The sequence below is a fragment of the Dipodomys merriami genome, unplaced genomic scaffold (genome assembly GCF_024711535.1).
Source record: "Dipodomys merriami isolate MVZ:Mamm:240054 unplaced genomic scaffold, mDipMer1.0.p SCAF_11, whole genome shotgun sequence".
NCBI classification, from domain to species: Eukaryota; Metazoa; Chordata; class Mammalia; order Rodentia; family Heteromyidae; genus Dipodomys; species Dipodomys merriami.
In genome coordinates this window covers 50,075,451-50,092,515 of record NW_027202382.1, presented here as the reverse complement: position 1 = coordinate 50,092,515, position 17,065 = coordinate 50,075,451, and the positions used below count along the sequence as shown (strand labels likewise).

The 17,065-nt window shown below is 51.7% G+C and overlaps 1 protein-coding gene across 4 annotated transcripts in view; it reads right to left on the bottom strand.

Annotated features, from left to right (window-relative positions):
- The window catches only part of Cacna1b (calcium voltage-gated channel subunit alpha1 B), a 170,185-nt gene that overhangs the window by 146,534 nt on the left and 6,586 nt on the right, over positions 1–17,065 (bottom strand). The window lies entirely within an intron of this gene.

Here is a 17,065-nt window from a genome sequence, read left to right as displayed (position 1 = left end):
GCCCAGGCCCAGAATTCAAACCCCACGACTGACAAAAAAAATAAAATACAATAATAATAATAATAATAATAATAATAAACTTAAGTTCAATGAGACAACAAAATACAAATAATTCAATTAAGTCAGGAAAAAAATCATTATCTGGATGAGAAATCTAACAGAAATAGACATTAATAAAAGAACCAAACAGAATTCTTGCAGCTCCAAAATTCAATGAATGGAATAAGAAATATGATTGATGGAGAAAACAATAAACTAGATTAAGGAGAAGAAAGAATTTCTGAATTTGAAGATCTGTATTTTAATTAACTCAAAAGTAAAAGAATGGTCGGGCGCCGGTAGCTCACGCCTGTAATCCTAGCTACTCAGAAGGCTGGGATCTGAGGATCATGGTTCAAAGCCAGGCCGGACAGGAAAGTCTGTGAAACTCTTATCTCCAATAAACCACTAGAAAACTGGAAGTGGCGCTGTGGCTCAAGCGGTAGAGCGGTCGACTTGAGCTGAAGAGCACAGGGACAATGCCCAAGCCCAGAGTTCAAGCCCCACGACCGACCAAAACATTAAAAAAAAGTAAAAGAATGAAAAGCAGTGATGAAACCCTATGGGACTTATAGAACACAGTTAAACAAATAAATATTTGCGTAAGAGAGTTCCAGAGAGTGAAGAAATGACACAAAAGCATGTTGAAGGAAGTAACAGCTAGATCTGCTGATCTTGGGAAAGACATTCACATTCAGATTCATGAGACTCAACCCAAAGAGACCCCCTCAAAGGCAATAGAACTAAGTTAAAAGTTGAAGAGAAAAATAGAATTCTAAAAGCAGCCAGGAAAAAATTTTCAAAAAGATTTCTCAGTAGAAATCTTGCTGGCCAGGAGAGAGTGACATCTATTCAGAAAGGAAAAACTGTAAAGTAAGAATCCCAGCAAAATGTCTTCCAGAAATGGAAAAAGAAAGTCTTTCTCACATGAGCAAAAAAAAAAAAAAAACCCAAAGAATTCATCACCACCAAACCAGCTCTACAAAACATGCTTAAGGTAATCCCACTTCTAGAAGTAAAAGACTAGAGCCACCACCATAAAAATATATAAAGTATTTTTATGCAATGGAATTCTATGGTTCCATCAGAAAGAATGACATTTGTAAGGAAAAGGAAAGACTTGGAAAAAAATCATGTTAAGTGAAGTAAGCCAGACCCAAAGAAACATAGGCTCCACAGTTTCCCTCATTTGTAATAATTCATTTATGTCTAGGACACTACTAGCAGAAGATCACAATAGCTGAACAGCTATGTACATATGACCTATAAAATGATGCTAATTGAAAAGAACTCCAAGATATGGAAACAGGAGGTTTGTTGTTGTTGCTGTTTTTAGTGTACTGTGTGAAGTTATTTCTTTTTTCTTTCATTGTTTTTCCCTCCTTTGGTTTATCCCCTGTTGTCACTGTTTATTTTGGTACCGTGTCTTATATATACATCTATCTGATTTGGGGACGGGGAATAACAAAATGGTCAGACAAGGACAAAGGGTGAACCAATACAACAGCGATATTTTTAAGACTCTAGGTTGGAAATGAACTGTACAACTTGGGGTTGGGGAATTTAGGAGGGAGAGAAAGTGGGAGAAAAACAAGAGAGGGGCATCGATGTTTGACAAGAAATGTACTCATTGCCTTACTTATATAACTGTAACCCCTCTATACAATGCCTTTACAATAAAATAAAATTAAATATATATACATATATGTAGTATTTAACTCACTTGTAGGATATACAAATGAGAAAGAAGAGAATTAATCCTATCACTACCAAACTATGAAGATTAACTGTAAGAAAAAGACCTAAAGATTAAAAACAAAGAAAGGAAACAAAATGACATGAATATTTGTTACCTATCAATAACCACCTTAAATTTAAATGGATTAAATTCCCCTAATGAGCTGAATGGTTTGTTTTTAAAATCCAGGCATAGAGTTCACACCTGTTATCCCAGCTACTCAGGAAGCACAAACAGTTCAAGGCCAGCCTGGACAAAACTCTGGTCAAACCACCATCTCAACCAATAAGCCAGGCATGTGTCATCTCAGCGGTGTAAGAGGCCTGGGTAGGAGAATTATCATACAAGGCTGGCCCTGAACAAAAACACAAGACCTTACCAGGAAAATAACCTAACCAAACCAAAGCAAGAATGGCAGGGGTGGGGGAGAAGGGGAAGGCTGAAGGGGTAAAGTACCTCCCTAAAAAGCATAAGGCCCAGAGTTCAAACCCCAGTGCTAAAAACAAACTTACAGGCAGCCTACTGGGAACTCACTTCCTCAGTAAAGACACATATACAAAAGACAAAGTGAGGGCTGGGAAGGTGGCTCAGTGGTAGAGCGCTTGCCTTGTATGCATGAGGCCCTGGGTTCGATTCCTCAGCACCACATAAGCAAAAGAAAAAACCCGGAAGTGGCGCTGTGGCTCAAGTGGTAGAGCGCTCGCCTTGAGCTGAAGAGCTGAGGGACAGCGCCCAGGCCCAGAGTTCTGGCCCCACGACCAAACCCAAAAAAAAAAAAAAAGTGAACGGATGGGAAAAGACATTCTATGCAAACAGAAATCAAAAGTAAACATGAATAGCTATACTCATATAAGACCAAAAAGACTTCAAGTCAGACGGAAATGAGACAAAGAAAGCTATTGGTCCTAACAATACAACTTCAAAGAACTTAAAAGAACAAACCAAACCTATAATTAGTAGAAGAAATGAAATAATGAAATCAGAGCAGAAATAAACACAAAAGACCGATGAAATAAGACAGGTCTTTTTGAAAGATAAAAAAGCAACAGGGGTGCTTTGTATGCCCCTCCCCCATGGTATAATCCCTGCTTTCACTATATATGATGTTGGTATATGTGGAGGGGAAGGGAAAAAACAAATTGTTAAAACAGGGATACAGGAGGACCCATTTTAACAGTGAGATGTACAAGTCATTATGTCGAAAAACGAACTTTACAACTTTGGGGGGGGAAGGGGGAGGGGGGGAGAATGCGAAGGGATGGGAAGGAGAAACAAAGGAGGAAGCTACAATGCTTGATAAGAAATGTGCTCATTATCTTGCCCATGTAATTGTAACCGCTCTGTACAGTATTTTCACAATAAAAAAATACATTAAAAAAAAAAGCAACAGGGACTGGGAAGGTACCTCAGTGGTAGAGCGCTTGCCTTGCATGCATGAGGCCCTGGGTTCGATTCCTCAGCACCACATAAGCAAAAAGAAAAAAGCTGGAAGTGGCACTGTGGCTCAAGTGGTAGAGCACTAGCCTTGAGCTGAGGGACAGTGCCCAGGCCCAGAGTTCAGACCCCACGACCAGACCAAAAAAAAAAAAAAAAAGGCAACAAACCTTAGATAGACTAAGAAAAAAAGAAAGACCTAAATAAGTAAAATAAGAAATGAAAAAATCATTACAACTGATCCAAAGCAATACAACTTATCATTAAAAGGACTATTATGGCCAGAAGCTGGTGGCTTACACCTAGCTACTCAGGAGGCTGAGATCTGAGGACTGCAGTTCAAAGTCAGCCCGGGCAGGAAAGTCCATGAGACCCTTATCTCCAGTAAACCACCAAAAACTTGAAATGGTGCTGTGGCTCAAGTGGTAGAGCGCTAGCCTTGCGCTGAAGAGCTGAGGGACAGCGCCCAGGCCCAGAGTTCAAGCCCCATGACCCACAAAAAAAAAAAAAAAGTAATATTATGAACAACTGCACACCAACAAATGGCCTAGAAGAAAGTGATAAATTCCTGGATCGAAGTAAACTACCAAGACTGAACTGCCCAAAAAAACCCAGAAAATCTAACAAGCCAATGACTAGCAATGAAATTAAGTCAATTTTTTTTGTCTGTCATGGGGCTTGAACTGTGGGCCTGGGTACTGTCCTTCAACTCTTCAGCTCAAGGCTAGTGCTCTACCACTTGATCCACAGCAGTATTTCAGGTTTTTGGTGGTTCACTGGAGATAAGGGTCTCACGGACTTTCCAGCCTGGGCGGGCTTTGAACTGTGATCCTCAGATCTCAGCCTCCTGAGTAGCTAGGATTACAGGAGTGAGCCACTATCACCCAGCTGAAACTGAGTCAATATTAATATTTGTCTCCTAATAAAGAAAAGCCTAGGACCAAATGACTTCACTTCTGAATTCTATCAAACTATTTAAGAACCAAAAGCAATTCTTCTCAAACTATTTCAAAAACTGAAAGGAAAGGAATTTTTCTAAACTCTTTTTATGAGACTAGCATTACCTTCATATAGGAAATGGACAAGAACATACACCAAATAAAAGAAAAGAAAGAAAATTACAGACCAACATCTCTGATGAACATTGCAAGCCAAATTCAATTCGTCAAGAAAACTATCACACACTGCAGGTTCAGGTGGCTCACGCTTGTCATCCTATCTACTCAGAAGGCTGAGATCTGAGGATCATGGTTTGAAGCCAGCCTGGGCAGGTAAGTCTGTAAGAATATACCTGACATGAGTCTTGAATTCAGGGCCTGGGCCCTGTCTGTCTCAAGGCTAACTGATCCTCTACCACTTGAGCCAAGCTTCCTTTCCAAGTTTTTAAAGTCTCAGGGACTTTCCTGTCTGGGCTGGCTTTGAATTGTGATTCTCAGATCTCAGCTTCCTGAGTAGCTAGGAGGACAGGAGTGAGCCACCAGTGCCCAGCCAACCCTTTTATTAGGAGCAACACAAACCACGTCCATATTGGACGTGATCACCTGACCAGCTGCTCCCATCCCTCACCTTGGGCCCCTCAATTCTTTGAGACAATACTAGAATTAAGCCAACTAGCCTCTGGCCTTCATCAAAAGCTAGAAATTACCGAGCTTAGTGAGGAAGGCTTTCAGAAGCTGAGACAGGCCTCTTGTGCCTAACCATCAGCCAAATTGTAAACACAAAGGAAAAGCTCTGGAAAGAAATTACAAGTGCTGCTCCAAGGAACTTCTGACTGATGAGGAGAAAGGGACTGAGATGGAGAACGTGCTAGTGGTCTGGAAAGATCACACCAGCCACAGCAGTCCCTTCCATCAAGGTCTAATCTACAGCAGAGCCCTGACTCTCAAGGCTTCTGCGAAAGCTGAGAGCGCGCACTGCCAAAGAAGAGTCTGCAGGCAGCCGCGGCTGAGTCCCACGTGTCTCCAGACGTCAGGTGACCGCAGAGGCTGCGTGCGGCAAGCCAGCCCCACCCCAGTGAGGTCAGCAGAGCCAAAGTTCTTAGAGCTGAAAAGAAGTCCAGAGTGGCTCCAGAGTTTGCGAGGCACAGGTTGTTAATGGCTAAGGCAGCCAGTGGTTTTAGGTTGAAGTCAAAGGCAAATCACCACTCTGGAAACCCTAGGACCTGAAGCAGCATTCTGGATCTACTATGCCTGTGCTCTATGAATGGAATAATAAAGCCTAGCGACAGCACATCTGTTCACAATATGTCTCATGGAGTATTTTAAATCCATTGTGGAGACTGTTCAGGAAAAAAAAAAAAAAAAAGACTCCTTTCCAAGCAGTACTGACGGCTGACAAGGCCCTTGTCGTCCCAGAGCTGCAGTGGCGGTGCCAGCAAGATGAGGGGTCTCAGGCTCCTGACACAGCACCACTCTGCGGCCCGTGGGTCAGGGAAGGATTTCAACCTTCAAGGCTTACCACTTAAAGAGCAAACTGCATAAGGCTACAGCTGCCATAGTGATTCTTTGATGACTCACTATTCTAGGTGACAGCAAGAACATTTTCGATTCACAGGAGCAGGTCAAAAGCTTAACAGGAAGATCTTGGAAGAAGTTGATTCCAACCCTCATGGAGGAAGTAACTGAAGATGTGGTGGAAAAAAACACAAGAGGAGACAGATACCTGTGGCTCACACCTATAATCCTGGCTACTCAGGAGGCTTAGATCTGAGGATCACAGTTCAAAGCCAGCCTGGGCAGGAAACTCTGTAAGACTCTTATCTCCAATAAACTACTCAAAAAAGCCAGAAATGGCACTGTGGCTCAAGTGGTAGTGTTGGCCTTAAGCAAAAGGAGCTCAGAGACAGTACCAGACCTGAGTTCAAGCCCCAGAACCAAAAAGAAAACAAAAACAAAAAGATTAGGATTCCAAGTGGGACCTGGAAGGGTCGGTGGCTCTCAGACTGTATCAAGACCACCTGGTGAAAAAAGGTTGGAGACCCCCTATCTCAAAGAACAAGCTATGCTGGGCTTAGTGGCTCACGCTTCCCCGCCCATAAACTAATTAGAAAAAAAAAAAAAAGGACAAGTTGGCATGGTAGGGCACACTGCAATCCCAGCTATGCAGGAAGTATAGGAAGCAGGCTCATGCTAGCCTAGCAGTTATGAGAACAGAGCTGCAAAACAAAATAAAATAAAAGGGCCTGGGGTGTGGCTAAAGGGGTAGGAGCACCAGCAGCAAGTAGAAAGCCTAGTTCAAATCCTAGTACAAAAAAAAAGGGAGGGGGCTGAGCAGGTGGCTCAGTGGTAGAGCACTTGCCTCACATGCATGAGGCCCTGGGTTTGATTCCTCAGCACCCCATAAGCAGAAAAGGCCAGAAGTGGAGCTGTGTCTCAAATGATAGAGCACTAGCCTTGAGCTGAAGAGCTGAGGGACAGTGCCCAGGCCCCACAACCAGAAAAAAAAAAAAAACCTGCCCCAGACACATCGTCACTCAGCAGCTGCTATCCTGAGAGTCTACAGCCATCAACATTGATGTAAGGCCCCACAGATACCAGCCCAAAGGCTCACAGAACACCCAGGAGATTGCTAGCATTTTTAATCAAGTATTTTTAAGCAAGTAATTACATTTTTTTAGACATAATGCTATTGCACACTTAATAAAACCAATTCTATGCTTCAAGAATCACATTGCCCCATGGAAATGGAAAGACTTGGAAAAAATCATATTGAGTGAAGTAAGACAGAACCAAAGAAACATAGAATCCATGGTTTCCCACATTTGTAATACTTAGTATATGTCTAGAATAGTTCTAGCAGATGAGCAGAATAGCTCAATAGCTACATACATATGATCATATAAGATGATGCTAAGCAAAATGAACTCCAAGACATGGAAACAAGAGGGTTTTCTTTGTTGACGTTGTTTTTAAACTTAAGTTTTAAGTTTAAGGCGGGGGGGGGGGGGGGTTGGCCAGTCTTGGGGCTTGAACTCAGTGCCTGGACATTGTCCCTGAGCTTCTTTTGCTCAAGGCTAGTACCCTAACACTTGAGCCACAGTGCCACTTCTGGCTTTTTCTGTTTATGTGGTAATAAGGAATTAAACCCAGGATTTCATGCATGCTAGGCAAGCACGCTACCACTAAGCCACGGTCCCAGCCTGATTTTTTTTTTTTTTTTGGTGGGTTGTGGGGCTTGAACTCTGGGCCTAGACACTGTCCCTGAACTCTTCAGCTCAAGGCAAGTGCTCTACTACTTGAGCCTCAGCACCACTTCTGGTTTTCTGGTGGTTAATTAGAGATAAGAGTCTCACAAACTTTCCTGCCTGGGCTGGCTTTGAACCAAGATCTACATGAGCACTGGCACCTGGCTAATTTTTTTTTTTTTGCCAGTTCTGGGACTTGAACTCAGGGACTGGACACTTTCAGCTTTTTCTGTGTATGTGGTACTGAGGAATTGAACCTAGGGCTTCATGCATGCTAGGTAAGCACTCTACCATTAAGCCACCTTCCCAAGTCCTAAACTTAATTTTTATACGCACTGGGAGCCAAAAGATTCGTGAGACTTGCTTTGTTGTGAGATTTGCTTTTCTTCAGTGGTCTAGAACCAATTCACATCCCTGAAGTATAACAGCAAACTGTTTTTAATACATTAACCGTCTCAATCCATTTTCAGAAAATTGTGCTGAGTGAAAAAAGCCAATCCAAAAATATGCTTACCCTTACATAATATTCTTGAAATGACAAGTTAAGCTGTGTGGTTTCCAGGCATGAGGGGAGGGAAGCGGGGCCGGTGGCAGAGCACGGCGGGCAGACGGGGGAGCCTCCTGGAGTTCAGCACCATGGTGGTTTTATAAGCTGCTGTCACTGGGGGAAACTGGGTGAGGGTGCTATTTGTTACAACTACAATTATAATATACACTAGCTCAAAATAAACTCATTTCTTTAAGAGAGTTAACGTCAGCTCCCAGTCACAGTCTCATAGAGCTGCCATAGTAGAACACGGTCAGCAGGTAAGAACTTTCCAGTCAGCTCTCGTTCTTGTTCCAGTCAGCTCATGGCTCCCACTCACCTCTCCACCACCGCCGATTGGTGCTGCCCTTGTGCCTACACTCCAACCTCTGGGCCAGGAAGCACGGGCGCCACCACCACCCCAGAAAGCCTCTGCTGGAGGGTAATGCCAGGCACACACAGACCCTGAGCCTGCCTGGGCAGAGCAGGGAACCGCAGGTCTCCGGGAGCCTACTTGACAAGGGCCTATCAGAGAGATTCACCGCCTAACAGACTGCAGGTCAACCCCCTAACACTGAGACCTGCTAGAGAAAGAAGAGGGTCTGACCACCCGCCACCAGGTACAGCCTTCCTTCCCTCCTTTCACGCCCCGAGGAAGAGCTGAGAGCAGGTGCTGGGGAGGGTGTGGCTGGGCCCCTTTCAGATTCCTCAGACAGGACGCTGCACAACCCCAGCGGCCAGGTTAGGACTGCAAGCTGGACTACGGCCTCCAGAGTTTGAGAGAGCAAAGGCCTGTGGTGTGTTTTTCCAGAGCTTTGTTATGGCAGCCTACAGATCCACAAAGCACCCTTCCAGGGAGATGAGGCCTCGCGGGAAGAGCAGCATGAGGAGCCCCTCAGGGTCGGAGGAAAGCCCTGGAAAATGGAGTGGAGAGGTGGCCTGGGCTCCGCACCAAACACGCATCACGGGATCGGGATCAGCACCGCCACACAGCCCCATCACGGCTGGGGCAGGCTCTTCCTCCCGGCCGGCCACCATGATCTGAGGGAAAGGAAAGGGTCTCTGCGAAGGGGGCTCCTGGAGGAGAGGCCGGGATGGGTGTCCCAGGGCTGCGGGCATGCCTGGGGCCAGCACCCGCTCGATGCGGCAGATAACCGCGCAAGCAGATGAAGCGGCAAACAGGGTAGGAGGCAGGACAGCAAAAAGCCTACCCCACCACTCCCAAGGCCTGAGAGGGCCCTGGAGCCAGGGAGCCGAGCTGTGATAAGCACATGCTCACCACTTCCTTTTCAGTCTGGGGACCAGATTCAGGTCTCATAATGAGAGAAGCCATTAGCATCCATTCCCACTTCCATGTGAATCTCAACTCAACTCTAGTGTGAAGATGAGGCCAAGACACAATAAGCAAATCTACCACCCCATGCCAACCTCACAGCCAATAACCTCTGTGGGGTCGGGGACAGGATGAGGGGCTGGCTGGTCCCAGGCCACTGCGCCCCACAGCTCCTGGATCCCATGGAACAGCTCCAAGGAACAGAACACCCACACCTGAGCCCCGGATGGCGTCACAAATGAGACCAGGGTGCTGGCTGAGGAAAGCCAGCTGGGGGATGAGAATCAGCTCCAGAAGGAGGGGGCTCCTGGGGCTCCTGGGACTTCTAGGCAAGATGGAAATGTGGGCATTTACGCAAATGCTGCCGCGTCCAAGTCCCAGCCAGTCCCTTCAGAGGCCCACGGTCCAGGGAGGGATTGGCCCAGACCATCCATCCCTCCCCTCCCACCGCCCCTGGACAGCTCCCTGCCACAAGCCTCTAGTTCTCTCACAACAGGGGTTTCCAGTGTCCCAGGTCCATCCTGTGCCAACCCTTGCCAGCATTTGCCAGTAACCACAGCAGGGCCAGTCTTTGGCTTGGTTGGGCACTTGGTATGGGAGGTTCTGCGAGGGTACCATCCCTTCCCCTTGGGGGAATCCCCCACGGGGAAGCTCTGTTCCTGCACACCTGGTCTTGAGCTGGCAGCTGCAGAGCTGTGGGCAGGGCTAGGCCATTCTGCCAGCCGGCTTCCCCACAGACTGCAAGAGGCAACTGGGAGTCTGTGGAGGCTGGGCTTGCAGTGATGAGGGGCAGGGTGCGGGGCCTAAGCTGCCCTACCCGAGTCTGGTTGGTCCTGGGAAAGGGGCACTGGCAGGGGACAGAGGGGGCCTAAGGAACGAGGCTCCTGAGCCCCGATGGTGGGTCTGAGCTGTCGGGACCTGTGTACTCTCCCAACATTGGGTCAGTGTTTGGTGGGTAACAAGGGCACCCTCAAGGGTTCACCTGACCCTTCAGCAATGAGGAAGGTAGACCTGTGCACACCTGCTACCAGAGGCCAGAGTGGGAAACGCAGGAGACAAGACGTGCATCGCTCCCAGAGCTCTGAACCGGGCAGGCCGAGCCCCAGGGTCTGTGCACCAGCCCCGTACCCCCACCCCAGCGAGCTGGCCCTGCAGTACCTCTACCAGATGATTTCTGGATTCGGATTCTCATAGGAGAGCTCCCTGTCCCGAACACACATGGGCAAGGAGACCCAGGAGAGGATCCCTCAGGGGTGAACCTGGGGCTGCCAGCAGCCTCAGGATCTGGACCTCCCAGGACTTGCGGGGAAGAGCATCCAAAGCCCTTAAACTGAGGAGCAAGTGGGGAAGGGGAGGGAGGAGACAGGGCAGGGAGTACGCCCCTCTATAAATCCGCAGCGTGGGGCCTGTGCCGCGGGGGTGTCTGACTCCACCCAACAGGGCAGGGCGTAACAGCAGAGACACGTGCGGGAGTGGGGAGAGCTGTCCAGACGGACCGCCTGAAGAACAGACCCCGGTTCTGGACCACAGCTGCCATCATAACCCATTAACCCCATGCGTGTCATTTCCACCAGGGATGCACAGGGCAGGGCCTGCTGTGCTAAGTGGACCTTGTGGGTCCTCAGGGATGCAAGCCCGGGGGAGATGGGGCATCCTCGGCGGGGCTCCGGGGATGCTGGAGGGACTCCGAATGGAACCCCAGGACGCTGTGCAGGCACACCCTGTGCTGCTCAGGGGCTGCTTGTGGGAGTCAGCCCACCCAACTGGTCCCTACAGGCCTCTGGCTGGGGAGGATAGAGGGAGTCCAGCCTCCTGGGAGCCAGTGATCCACTCGACCAGCACCAGACCCCTCTTCCCACAGAGGAATGGTCAAGAGAAGCAGGTAAGGAACAGAGCAGGCTGTGGTGGACAGCCGGGACTGCTGGAGACACAGTGGGGTCAGCCATGCTCCAACCCGCATCGCTGTCCTTGGCACAGTGTCTCCTAAGTTCAGACACAAAGTCTTGAGTCACATGTAGGGAGGTCCTGTGCCCCTCAACGCCCTGTGAAGGTGTCTATGACACCTTCCTGTGGGTCTGTTCCCAGGCCCGGCGCCTTCTCATCTTTCACCATACCCAGGAAGGACCTGCAGGTCCAAAATGGGGCTTGCATCAAACAAGACCAAAGGAGAGAGCGCTGCAGTGGTCACTGGCAGCCAAGGGCAGCCATGAAGCAGAGCCTTCGTCTTGTGCAGCAACCACACACTCTCCTCTTCCCTCAGGAGCCAAGCCCAGAGAGGGAGGGACTGATCTCTAATTACATGTCCTGGAAAGAAGGCTCGGTTTAATTTGGAGTAAAATGAGAAGCTGTGGTTGAAAATGTCCCCTAGAGAGACACCTGCCTGAGTCAGGACACCACTCTCTGCTGTCCCCAATACCATGAAGAAAAGCACCAGAGAGGGATTGTGGACATCTGGGCTGTTGGCTCCTGGGACCTTGACCTAACATCTGGGAACCCAGCCCCTCCAGGCCAAAGCGTATTGCTGGGGGCAGCTGGAGGGTCACCACGGGGCTGCGGCTCAGGCTGGGAGAAGCAGCCTGGGGTGTGAGAACTGGATTGAGGAGGCTCCACGGGACTGGACTGGGCTCTGCCTTCGCAAAGTATCCAGAGAGCCTCTTGAATATACCCAGACTCCATGAGGGTTCCTTTCTCCTGGCCCCCACTGCCTGGCGGGGCTTGCTGTCTCTGGCTTTCACCTCACGACAGTGCTCTCCACCCTGTGTCCATTAGGGTGTCCAGCCCGGTCATCCTATGCCCAGAGGCACAGCTCCTCACTGCGGCTAAATGTAGGGACATCTCTGGCCCCGGTGGAAGGACACACCACCAGAACCACCCTGTGTCCCACAGGCAGGCAGCGTGCTCCTGATCCCTGAAGGATCCACAAGGGCAAGGGTCTGAACAGGGAGAAGGGATGGGTACCCCAGAAAACCCCCCCAGGGTACAGAGCAAGGGGATGAGCAGACGGGAGGGCAGCAGGGAGAGACACGGGGAAACGCACTCACTGATTCAGTCTCAGCTCCCCTGTCATCTGCTCCTTGCTCTCTCTACTTTGTCTCCTCCATCTCATTTTTGTCTCTCCTATGTTCTTGTTTCTCCTGTGTGTCTCCTACGTCTTCTCATTCCTAACTACTGAATCACCCAGCTCATCTTCACATACTACACCTTATTTACTTGCCTACAAATTCAGTGTGAGAAGATACAGTCTAGAAGTACTGCAGCCTGTCTACGCGGCTATACCTAGGTATGTCCTCTAGACACCTGCTGCAGATATACAGACCTGTACTACCTGGGGCCCTAGACACACCCACAGACAGAGCTCCAGTGCTGGTCCCTCTGTCTGCCTCTCTGGGGCATGCCTGTCCATGCCTAAGCAGGCAGTAAACCCCAAACCTACAGACACTGTGAGCCTTGATCTCCCCTCCAGCACTGCCTACTCCTCCCCACCTTACTACAACCTCCTGGCGGGCAGTCAGAAGCCAGTGTTGTCCAAAGGTCCCCACTCCCACACCCACCCCGCCAGGGTACGTCACCTTCCCTTCACCTCCACGGGGCCTCAGCTGCCTTGCCGAGGCAGCCCACAGCTCCAGAAACCTGGGGGGCTCTCCATCTCCCCACGCCCTTCACACCCACACCCTTAGCCAGCACTGTGGCCACAGCTCTTCCCAGGGAGCAGGGCCATACCCTCAAGCCTGCAGGCCCCTGAAACCAAGGCCTTCCCTGGCTGCCCTCACCACAGGCAGTCATTCACTTTTTCATAGGCTGAATGGTTTTATTATGTGTCTACCAAGACAACAAACCCAGCTATGAGCCGCACCTGCCCTAGTTTCACATTCTAACAGCGTTAGGGTTAGGGTTAGGAGGTGGGGACACACATCATGCAGCATGCCTGTCCAGGTATCGGAAGCTGACTGTGCCAAGAAGAAATAGACTGAAGAAGCTGCTCACCCTTACAGGCAGGGGCTGGGCAGACATGGAACATGAGTTATTTAACGGAATGATGGCGTGAGCATCAGCAGAACAGCAGCTCAGGTGGCCGACAGAGAAGCGTGCAGGGGAGCAGACAGACAGGAAGCGGACAGGGCAGAGAGTTCTTGCACAGAAGGATGGGCAAAGAACAGCAGGACAGATGACCCCATCTAAACCAGGACAGCAGCTCTCCTCCTACTTCCTCCAGATTAGGCTCAACCAAACTTCTGGATCTCAGTTTACCCCCCCACATAGCATCGTGTCTTCCTGGGAGAGGAAGTGCTGGGGTCCTGGTCCCAGGCCAAACTCTCCGATGGCGGTACATCCAGTCCACGCAGACGCTGCAGTAGACTAGACAGTGAGGGGGAGGGGCAGCAGGGCCTGAGAGGCCTCACTACCCCACCAAGGGACACAAGTCTGTGGCACTTCCCTGCTGGCTTATCAGGGAACAGGGGCTACAATGGAGAGACCCAGCTCCCAGCCACCTGTCCCAGGGCCCAGGCCCCCCCCTCCACCCACCCACACCCCTCCACCCTTCCACCCACCCCAGGGGCCCAGGCCCCCCCCTCCACCCACCCACACCCCTCCACCCCTCCACCCTTCCACCCACCCCAGGGGCCCAGGCCCACACCCCTCCACCCACCCCAGGGGCCCAGGCCCACACCCCTCCACCCACCCCAGGGGCCCAGGCCCACACCCCTCCACCCACCCCAGGGGCCCAGGCCCACACTCCTCCACCCTTCCACCCACCCCAGGGGCCCAGGCCCACACCCCTCCACCCACCCACACCCCTCCACCCCTCCACCCCTCCACCCACCCCAGGGGCCCAGGCCCACACCCCTCCACCCACCCCAGGGGCCCAGGCCCACACCCCTCCACCCACCCCAGGGGCCCAGGCCCACACCCCTCTACCCTTCCAACCACCCCAGGGGCCCAGGCCCACACTCCTCCACCCCTCCACCCACCCCAGGGGCCCAGGCCCACAGCCCTCCACCCCTCCACCCACCCCAGGGGCCCAGGCCCATAGCCCTCCACCCTTCCACCCACCCCAGGGGCCCAGGCCCACAGCCCTCCACCCACGCCAGGGGCCCAGGCCCACAGCCCTCCACCCACTCCAGGGGCCGAGGACCACAGCCCTCCACCACATTGCTAGTGTTTGGAGAAGCTGCTGAAATCTCACACAAGGTCTGGGTCCCCAGGAATTTTCAACATCCCCAGTGGCAGGCTGGACTGGGGCTCTGGTATCTCACCCAGACCCCACCCACATCCCCAGGGCAACAGGTGCTCAGCACAGGCAAAGCCAAGGGTAGCCTTTGTACCCACCAACCACAGGTGCAGATAACATGACAGAGACCTAAGAAAAGGGTGAAGTAAAGCAGGGCGCCAGTGGCTCACGCCAGTAATCCTAGCTACTCAGGAGGCTGAGGTCTGAAGATCACGTTCAAAGCCTGGCTGGACAGGAAAGTCCAGGAAGGAAAGTCCGGGAGACTCTTACCTCCAATAAACTGCTAGAAAACCAGAAGTGGTGCTGTAGCTCAAGTGGTAGAGCACTCGCCTTGAGCCAAAGAGCTGAGGGACAGCGCCCAGGCCCAGAGTTCAAGCCCCACGGCCGACCATAAAAAAAAAAGGGTGAGGTATCCAATGATGGGTGCTGAGCCTTGGCGTCTCTGGGGGAGAAGTAGGGACAAAGCCCCTCGGCATCTCCCCACCTGCACACCAGCCTCAGACACAGGGACAAAGCCCCTCGGGCATCGGGCATCTCCCCACCTGCACACCAGCCTCAGACGCAGGGACAAAGCCCCTCGGGCATCAGGCATCTCCCCACCTGCACACCAGCCTCAGACGCAGAGAGAGCCCAGCTGGCCCTGGGGACCCTAGAGGTTTCACCAGGCAACACACTACAACGCTTCTTGACTCCACCACTGTGCGTCTAGCCCTCTGAGCACCAATTAAATAACCTAATTAAAAACAAAGTCACAAGAGAACCTCTTCCCCTGTCCTGGACACATCACGGCCATGGGGACCCCAGCTCAGGAGGGGAGGGACAGGGTTCTTCCCTGAGTCCCCACAGACCAGCACCTCCCCCACACGCAGGCCTACACGCAAGTCCACGTGTGTGTGGGAGCCCACGAGAAACTCCCCATGTGACTGTGGTCCCAAGGGACACAGAGGACCCCACCCCCACCCCCCTAAAGATTCCCTTCCAACCCAGCACACCTCAAAGGGTGCAGTGCAGAGAGGAGCCTGAAACCAACACCTACACCAGACCTCCTGCAAACACAGCAGAAGCTAGGAAAAGACACGGTCCAGGAGGCTGAGTGAGAAGAGGGGTGGGAACAGCAGGAGGAGAGGGAGAACCATGGTGGGTGGGAGTGGGGGCAAGAAAAACACTGGCAGGGACGTGAGAAGCAGAAAAGAGACACAGCCCTGCCTTCTGCTCACGGCCCCTGGGGCCTGGGAATCCTCACTGGAGCTCCCCAAAGCAGCCCTGGGCTGCCCCCATCTCAGGACCTCATTCAGCCAAACCCAATCTGCGTTCTGGAAGATACAGGAAGATACAGCTGGTGCAGGCAGTGACGCCAGCTCCTTGGGCAGCAGCTACGAGCCGGTCCAGCAGACCCCCGGACACCAGCGACTCACTCCCCGCCCCCAGGTACCTACCCCAGGCTAGGCTCAGGGGAAACCCTGAAAAACAGAGACATTGCTCTTCCCTTCAGGGACCTGTATCTAGAGGGAGAGAAAGCTGTAAACAGTGGCAGCGACTCCCGATGCCCCACGGAGCAGCCCTGAACGGGAGGGGGGGTGGAGTGCTGGGTCTCCAAGCTCGTGCGCTCTCCCCACCGACAGCACCAGACCTCCCCAGAGACACAGAGGGCTTTCCATGAACTCCTTAAGTGCCACGATCCCAGGGCAGGGAGCAACTCACAAGGTGTTCCCAAGCACTCACCAAGCAGCACAAGGCCCTGGGGCTGCCTGGGCGTGCCCCGGACTGTTCTAGGGACCCTCCCTCCTCTGTAAGCTTGCAAATGTGGTCCTCAAAGGCTGCGCACAGGCAGCAGGGCAGGGGACCGGCCCTCTCAGGGCTTTCTCAGGAGCCTGGAGACCGTTACCAGACTTTCTTTATGCTGGTGCCCCAGACCAAGGCTCCTAGAGTCCCTTTCTCCTCCCCTTCAACTCTTCCACATGTACCAGGCCACATGGGGCAGTCAGTGTGCAAGAGACATGGATTCTGCAACAACACTGCCCCTTGAAAGAGCCACTCCCACCCACAGTGGCTGCTCCCCGCTCCCCGGGCTGGGTTCTGAGCCTTCAGGGACTATGAGGCCCAGAGAAGGTCAGACGGCCACCCCAGCCCGGGGGGCCCTGGGAGCAGCGTCACCCTGGGGTCAGAGCACCAGCTCCACAGCAGACACACTACTGTGACCTCAAGTGCCCCTCAGACCATATGCAGCCAAGGCTTGTGAGGACTCAGGACGGAGGCGTGCGCCTTCCCGGACGCCTGGGCTGCCAGGGCGGGGCATGCTGGTCAGGAGGAGGAGGAAGCACTTGTGGGAAGTAGTAGACGGACACGCTGACTAAGCAATTCCCAGGACAGAGATGCAGAAGACGCAAGGCCTACTCAGAGATCTCAGGAAGACAGCTCATGTAGCTCCCCAAACTGTAAAGTGCCTCCCCAAGATCTCAGACAGGTGAGAGCCTCCTCCCTGAAAGTCTCTCTCGGCAAACTTACCCACTGAGAACAGCCTTTCAGCAAAAAGCACAGTACAGACACACCCCTGGGGAGGAAGAATCCCCTCCCACCAAGGC